The sequence below is a fragment of the Rhynchophorus ferrugineus genome, unplaced genomic scaffold, assembly GCF_030347505.1.
Source record: "Rhynchophorus ferrugineus isolate W39M unplaced genomic scaffold, kcgeb_rfMv2 rfM1, whole genome shotgun sequence".
In the NCBI taxonomy this organism is placed as follows: domain Eukaryota; kingdom Metazoa; phylum Arthropoda; class Insecta; order Coleoptera; family Curculionidae; genus Rhynchophorus; species Rhynchophorus ferrugineus.
Window position 1 is genome coordinate 32,079,213 of NW_027472580.1, and position 9,154 is coordinate 32,088,366.

The 9,154-nt window shown below is 31.8% G+C and overlaps 1 long non-coding RNA gene across 1 annotated transcript; it reads left to right on the forward strand.

Moving 5' to 3' along the window:
- The first annotated feature begins 869 nt into the window (after window positions 1-869).
- LOC143193707 (uncharacterized) lies at window positions 870-1,364 on the forward strand. Its single transcript, XR_013005076.1, has 3 exons — window positions 870-1,002; window positions 1,066-1,185; window positions 1,243-1,364. It is a non-coding gene; the product is annotated as an uncharacterized LOC143193707 (long non-coding RNA).
- The last annotated feature ends 7,790 nt before the right edge of the window (window positions 1,365-9,154 follow it).

A 9,154-nucleotide genomic window follows, 5' to 3' on the forward strand; every position in this document is an offset into this window, starting at 1 on the left:
AAAGAAGGTAAATCAAACAAAAATAAGAAATAACAGTAAGATAAAATATCTACAATATTGCCGGTGTCAGTTTTTTTCTGCAGGAAAAAAAGGAGGTTCATTATAAAAATGTTATTCCGACTTTTTTCGAGGAGGGTGACATCGGCTCCAAAATCGCGTCGCTAAAATTGTCAATTTCCCCTCTTCTTTATATTTGAAAAGAAATTTAAAATATATATTTTGCTGTTGTTTCATTTCCGAATTACAATTAGATGTCCTGTTTGTTGGACTACGCATTTTTAATATTAATAAATCTCCGAATCAGTTCTATTATAACAAATTACTTACTTTATTATAGATGTTAATTCCGCGAAATTACACAAATATAGATGATAAAATATTTTATATTTATAGTGAACCTGTATCACTACTATACTGATGTCAATATATGTCACTTCTAATCTGGTGGACTAACCATCAAACTCTACAGATAATTTCCACATCATGTCATAAAAGAAATACGAAAAACTGATCAGTAGAGTAAAACTATGCTGAAGTAAATTTAATTTTGCAAACATTAAATGTATAAAAGAATTACATATCGTTGAAATGTCATTATAATTACATAGAAGCAAGAAATTTAGAAGCGAAAGTTGGATATAGAAAAATCGGGTCCCACATTTAAGGTTTTCGGAATCCTCGTTACGCCGCCAAATGTAAATGAAAAATGCAACAGCTATATGTGTGTTTCTCTCTCGTTCGGCTTCGGTATTAATAATTCTAACCTAAGCAGTTAACGTTTATTTACGTCTAGTTTTTCACTATGTGTTTTTATATATATTTGACAATTACTTTTGATTATTCTGTGTATTTTAATTTATTAGAGTAATAAAAGGAAAACCTTAAGGGGATCTCTTATGATCTTCTATGTAGGTCCAGGAAAGTTTGTAATTATTTTAAAGATGAAGACTACAGACTTAAATGTGGAAAGCCATGGCTGAAACAAAATGTAATTCCTAAATAGTAAGTATTTTGTTAAATAGTAATAATTTATTGCATTGAAATAATTAAGCAATATTTATTGAGATTCTTTACCTTTACTATAATACAAGGAAAATATGCCCCTAATGGCAATATTTCAATCACATAAGTTTTATGAAGCTGATAGATATATAGGAGATTCTTCTACCCCCACAAGACTAAGAAGTAAGAATATAATAAGAAACTTCTAATCTAACTTGAAATTTATATGTTCATTTACAGATGAGCTTCGTGTCAGGTTGGATGAAAAACTAATGGCTTTATCCTTATTGAAATGCAGTGGCAGGGGATATAAACTGCTATCGAAGATATTCTATTCTTGCCTTCTAGAAGAACATTAATGCACATACTGAATAAGTTTCCTTTTTGCTGCGGGATTAGTAACCTCTACTTTTTGTCGTTAGTTAAGAAACTTGACTGTATAGATCGAACTGCAGCTGTCATATTTTATAAAATGTACCTCAATTTAGGTAGGTTGTTGATTTAGTTGATTCTAAAAAATAGTACAACAGAACCATTAAGAGTTATATTATCTTATTTTAATGTTTGTTTTAGCTTTGTTTTAAATATTAGATTTAAAGATTAGATTATGATATCTCTGTGATTAAAACAATATCTTGATGGTCAAGGAAAATTAATGCAATTGTAATATATCAATAAAATATATTTAAAGATATTTATTTTTTTATTTTCTCAGTAAAACTAAAAAAAAATTTTTAATTACCCGCTAAATTTTTTTGCTATACATTTTTAAAATTCGATATGGCTACAAAATTATTTTCGTATTTACTCGTTGTATTAAAGATATTTGGAATATTACTAAATTATACTTGTTTGTTATGCTAGCTATTATAATATTACAATATCATTAATTCTTTGAAAACATTTTTAATCAATATTTTTTTATTTCACTTGCCTCTTAAATAGAGAAAATATTTTAAAATAAGAATAAAATAACAGAAAAACGGACATAAAAAATAAAGGCATACAAATTTATCCAAAGTATATATTGACATGTGTTAAATTTAATAGTCCATCTTTTCACATTATTTCTGTTACCAGCTATTATTTCCTGTACTTCTCCAATATATTTAGCTGAAAAACTTAGTAACATGTCATTTAAATGGAATTTTAAAGTTTAGAATAAAGATCATGCTTTTTGTGGAGTTTTGTTCAGACCAATCTTATCTCATTCGTTTTACAATCAATTGGTGTTTTGTTGGGGCTTGGCTAGCTTCAATGAGGAGCGTAGAATCATGTTGTCGTTCAAGAACTGGGTACATTTAACATTCCGAAAACCGGAAATGTCATCCAAAAAATGTAAAATGTAAAAGTTATCGTGTTTGTGTATTGACTTTTTTGTCGGACTGAAATGTATTACTCTAGTTTCCATTAATTATTATTAAAAAACGTATTATATTTCACGTTTAATTAACAGTTAATTAAGAGCAGCAACGCCCTTTGTGCTATGCAGCACTACATTTATTTCTACCTGTAATAACTTAATTCCCAAAGCGAACTTATAGCATGATGTTTTATTTACCTTTGAAATACACTTCGTACTTTGGGTGAGTCATGGCAAGATGATAATAAATATAGTGTAAAGACAACATACGTTGATGCAAAAATTTAAATGTTGGAATAATTATCGATTAGGTTTTGTTAGTTATAACATTTATTAATAATTCATTGCAAACATATAGTTCTTCATTCTGGAATAGGAATGATTTTATTCCTAGTGCAGAATTAGTGGAGAAATGAGCCATAACTCGTTTTTGCAGTAGTTTGAAAATCAGCTTTAGAGAACTTGGAGTAACCATCAGTTATTGTTATGCACAATGCATCATATCTGGCATATACACTGGTGGGGAAAATCCCAACAAATATCAACAAAGGCTGCAATTAAGGAATGGCTTAAAGTACATAAAATAGGTTTCGAGGAAAGGCGGTTAAAGAATGATTTATTTCAAATTGTTACTAGGTAAATATATATGAAATATTTAATTGCATTTTATGTTATTCAATTTTTTTAGAAATAAGCCTGAGAATAGATACATGGTAGATCAGATTACTGAACATTATGTCTATAGAGTAATATATATTACAGCCTATTACTGCATATTTAATCCAGTTGAGTTGATATGGAGTGTTGCAATAAACATTCAGGTTGAAAAGGATATTCAGAGCAGAATAGTCTGGATTTATGGAAAGTGGCATTGTTGAAAATAACACCACAAAATTTTGTTATATATGAGAGCCAAAATGTATGAAACCTGCGGCAATATTGCGACGTTTTGACAGGTCTCCCGTGTCACTACTGTCTTGAATAGTCTATACATACAAATATGTTGAATATAGAATAACATAGTAACCAACTTGTAGCAATCACTGATAGAGCCAATGGAACAGTCAAAGTAAGTCATAGATGACGTCAAATATATTGCCAATTGTAGTTTGTAAAAATGTAAAGTTTCTTTTAAACAAGTGGGTGATTTTATATTATTCTATTTAAAAGAGATAGAATGATGTCTAATGCGCCGTAATTGGTAATCGAATCAGTCAATAAGATTCGATTTGATTGATTTGGTATTAGTAGACCATGTTGTCACATGTCTACAAGATTCTTTAAAAACATTAGTGATGATAATTAAAGGTTATAAAACAGTAAACGTTGTGAATTAAAATTCTATATTGATACAATGCTAGTTCTATTTGTGATACATTTTGACGACGTGTTTTTTATTTTTTTATTGCACGGTCTATATTGAATAATTATAGTTTGTTCGGAGAATTACTTGTAACCATGAGATAATTAATTCAACCATCACGAGACCTAGATTTTTGTTAATTTTCCAATATATTTCGGAATGACAGTTAATAACGTTATAACTACAGAGTATATACAAAAGGAACAAATTAACAAACCTCGTCATTGCCGAGTTTCAATAACTAATGAGTGTTCAGGCCGTAAGAGAGATAAATTAGTGTGTTTCCCAAAATACCGTTGTCATAACATCTGCCCTTTTATAGCTTTATGACGGTATTTTGGTCTCCCTGACAGAACATTTTATTGTCACAGCCTGGCCTCTAATTTAATTGGGTAAGGATAAACCCGTACACGTGGACCATTGGTTCCACGAACATGTGATCGTAGGATACCGTATAGTTTCACAGTGGGTGTGGCATACACACCACCTTAAATAGGGCGATCTAAGAGGTTTGCAGTCCAAACTCCCAATCCCACATAAAGTGACTCTGTATAAAATGCTAGTCCGTCCAATCTGCCTCAATGGAGCACAGGTGCGGTACAAGTGTGTCTCGGAGAGATAACTTAAACTACTCCAAGTGTTCCAGTCTAAACCGCAAAGTCCGTGCGTTATTCAGAACTCCATAGTTTATGAGGAACGTCATTACACACCTCGAATCAGGCATCCCGTTAGTGAAAAATGCCATAAACATGCTCAGTGTGAGGTTCTCCATAAGAAACTTAGAGCACGATAAAACCTTAGTAAAATTCCTACCCGTCCACATACCCCGTTAGTAAACAAACTACGACAGTCCCAGTCGTAACCCAGGGTGTCTGTCGCCCGCAATACAATCATATCCCGAACCTGAAGCGACATCAGCCGAAGACCATTTGGTTCTAGCTGGTCATTCTAGTAAACGAAAGAAAAAAAAGTGCGCAGGCATAGACGACAAAACACTCTCTGTATTCTGATGTATGCATTCAAGTTGTCCTTCACGACTAATAGTATAAATTGCATATTAATATCGATCCGTATGATCTACTATAGTTTTGGTATTTATAGTATTCTAGTGTATTGTAACTTTATTCATAAGTAACTACGAAACAGTTTACATTTATTTATAAAGATACCCAGAAACTAACTGATGATTCGTGAATCACTGAAATCTCCAAGAAGGGCTTATTTTTGATCCTACTGAACCAGCGTTCCGGAAAATTAGTTTATGAATTAATCAAGTAATTCAACACTGAGTATGAAATCTTCAATGCAGATATACAGTATTGAATTAACTGTATTGGCTGTGTTCACTTGAAATAGCATGACTTTTCGTATTCCCATGACTTAGGCTAGGTTTTGTTATAAGTATTTTGATGCGATTTATGTGACAATGGAACACTTTCAGAAGAAAAACTATAAAAAACTATTCTTAGATCTCCTTATTAAAAAAAATAATTTCTTATAATAAGTTAGTGAAATATCGGTTAATAATTTCAAAATAAAAGTTAATCCATGTTATCGTGAAGACTTGTTGATAAACTCATAATATTATAAGTACTAAGTTTTAATATGTTTATTTGAATTGTTTTAATATTGCCTTATAATTTTATTATAAATGTTATCCCAATATCCTCTTTATATTCTTAACTGTAACCGCAACTTTTCATTTGTCAGAACCAATTTATCTTGGCTTAAATTGATATGCTACTACGAGAACAAAGATGGCTTTTAGGATGGAGTCATTTCGGATCGAAATAATTAAAGTGCTGCATGTCAGAGAACGCGTTCTTCGTAATTAAATGCTAATTGAACAAATGATGGCATCACTTGTTTTTTGCTAATTACTGTTTCCAACAGTTGTCGTTTTGTGGTAGCGTTATTTGAGTAGTGTTATAAATGTTATGCAAGTAAAAAAGGGATCGTGTTTACCTATACATCATATGTGTTTGTGTATATGTCATGATATAATATTTTGCATTTAAGCAAAAGTTGACATTGATCGTTTGACGGTGACAAATATTATCTATTCTCATTCTCATATGTTCTATTTTAAACTTTTACCTATAATAACAAACTATTACATCTCAATCGTCCAGTTTTGTCGTAATATCATATACTCTCACGATCATCATATTAGAGTTAATAGTATTCGTGTCCTTTCGGTCGATCGATTTAGATTCCTGGGAGTCATATTTGATCGTTGGCTCACCTGGAAGAACCACATTACCGAACTGAAGAACCGGTGTTCCCGTAATTTTTTTACGCTGCGATGGCTCTCCCATCGTCGCACAGGTGCTAGCCAGGAAACCATAATGACAATATATCTATCAATCATCCTCCTAAAAATGGATTATGTCATTTGAGGTCATACAAAACTCGGCGTTCAGAATATCGTTGGGTGACTTCCTATCATCGCAATAAGTTTGTGCAACCTTACATCTACCATTTCTCTCCTCTACCGCCGAAACCACCCCTGCCTGAAATTGGCGGTAAGATCAATTGCACTACCTTCCTCCACCTGCCTGATCTTTTCATGAATTCATTCTCCTGTCACCGACCTCCGCCCGTCTGTCCGTGCACCCTCCACGTCCTCCATTGTGATTGACTTGCTGTCCTTTATTTACTCCCTATTAAATTTTCCAAATATTCCCCCCCCCCCCCGGACTTTCACGGCTTTTTTAATATATATACCTATATACCAAAAGGTATCAAAAGGATGTACCCTCCCTCCTTTAGAGTAGCAAAATTATTGGGGTACTCTCTCTCTACCCGGAGCACAAGCACTATTACCGGTGCTTCCAAATCCAGTTCCAACTGGACTTGGTTGCGCCTTTGTATGTAATGAGCAAAGGCTTTTCAGGCTCGCTGAACAGGGCACGATACACACTGCTAATATATTGATTGATTGATCGACTAGGTCCTAAAATATGTGTCTACCCAACCAAACGGAAAATGACTCATCCTCTCAGACTCCTACAGTTCGCTGGAATGCTTCTTTGAGTGGAAGTCCAGTCATCCCCTTTTCCCAAATCTCTAAGATTCCTGCGATCACTCTTGCTGGCAGGTCATTTGCTGACACTAATGTAGATCCCATCTCACATTGGGATACTTGGGAATGAACAGGCAGACGCCGCTGCGAGACTGCCGTCCACTCTCAACTACCTATCGAGAATATTTATATCCACACTGACCTTTATCCTACCATCAGAACCTTTACTGGAGCTGCAGTACAAAGATGCTGTATTTTGTGACCAATCCACAGTCTCTGTCTTCAACAGCTCAAACAACAGCTACTCCCTCGCCTTTCATCTATAAGAATGAGATTCGGACTGCATAAATATAGAAATGCTTTAGGCGGCGACAACAGAGATCTGCTGATGGGATTTTTGCGAGAGATCGATTATTATCAAAAAAATTAACTTACATGAATCGTTCCCTGGACTGTCAATAATTGTAGTTTTTTTCTTGTCAAATATTTTTGTCATATATTTTATGTAATTTATCATCAAAAATATTTATATTCAAAAATATTTTGTGTTTGTCCGCGTTCTTTGTACGGAATGTTCTGTTTTAGACACAAGGCACAATTTTATAGTTGCGAAGTGACGAAAAATAATTACAAATATCTTAGTTAATAGACTGATCTCTATATATATATATATATATATATATATATATATATATATATATATATATATATATGTATATATATATATATATATATATATATATATATATATATATATATATATATATATATATATATATACAGTACACAGGTGGAGAAAATCCCAACAGGTTCACCAACAAAGACTGCAATTAAGGAGTGGCTTAAAGTACATAAAATAAGTTTCGAGGAAATCATGTTAAAGAATTAACTATTTCAAATTGTTATTCGGTAAATATAAATGAAATATTTAATTGCATTTTATGTAATTTACTTTTTTAGAATTAAGCTCGAGAAAATATATATAGTAGATCAGATTACTGAATGTTATGGCCATAGGGTATTACGTCTTCCTCCCTATCACTCCATTATTAATCCAACTGAGTTGATATGGGGAATTATTACAATAGATATTCAGGTGGATGAGGGTATTTAAATCAGAACTGTCTGGATTTATGGAAAATGGCATTGTCGAAAATAAAACCTTCGGTTTGTGTGAGCTAGATCAGACACATTTGGAAGAAGAAATTGACAATTGAATCTTAAGCAAGTTTTTAATATATTGGAAAGCTAGGTTATTAAGTTGACTAGTATTCCTGAAAGTGACGGTAATTGAATAAAGCTTTATGAATGTTGGTTTATAATTCAATGCTGACTGTTACCAAGACAGGATGATGAAAGAAGAAACCACTAAACAGTATACAATTAATATACTTAAATTGTAGGGAATTGTATTACAGAGCTTTATGAGCATGTGTGTTATTGTTCAGAATATACATGAACGTTATGAACGTTTGGTTAACATGTGTGAGTAGAGAAATAACACTAACTGTTTTGCAGATATGGCAAATTCATTAAGGATAATATAGTGATTAAATATAGTTTTATGAAGAAAGATGTATACAGATAGTAACAGGACAAACTAAAGAAAAATTTAGTAATATCATAATGTGATTTTATAAGGATACATTGTATCGAAAGAAACAAGAACTAAGCCTAAAACATAAATATGCTCTCTAATGAAAGTAAAATATATATATAGATACCACTACATACAAAAACGCGCCTAGAACCTTACCTTGACTGTTGCAGTCGCTATTTTCTGTCCGATTGATTTTATTACTATTTACTATCGATCTATTTACTATGTTTCAGTCGTGGTTACTATTTTTGGTTCTACTAGTTTCATTCGACTGATTTTGAACTGACGTTCTGGCTCTGTCGTAATAGCCACTACCTTGACAAAATGTACACAATTTATGCTTACATATATTTATACGTAATATATATGGTTTTATGATTTTTTGATAGTTTGCTTGTAAATAACAATATATTGTATATATAGCATTTTGGAACGCTATGTTTCAAGATTGTTAAGGTAATAGGGTAAAATTATTATTAATTTTTTTTCCATTTAAGAATAGATAAAGTATTTATTTTATTTAAAAATGCTCTGGTAGTTATTGTGTGATCATTTTTAATTATGTCGTAAAATTAGTTCTTTTTCTATGATTTTATGTTTTATGTTTAATTTTTATTTAGTATTTATGGTTATTGTACATTTCAAAATAGCAATTAACATATTAAATTACGATTAAACATCTGTAGGGAATTATTCCACTCCATAGAAAAATTCTATTCCTATTTACAGATCCACAGTACATTCAAATATGAAAATAATTCTACTTCGTTTAAAATGAAATTATTAATTGCATGCTCATAG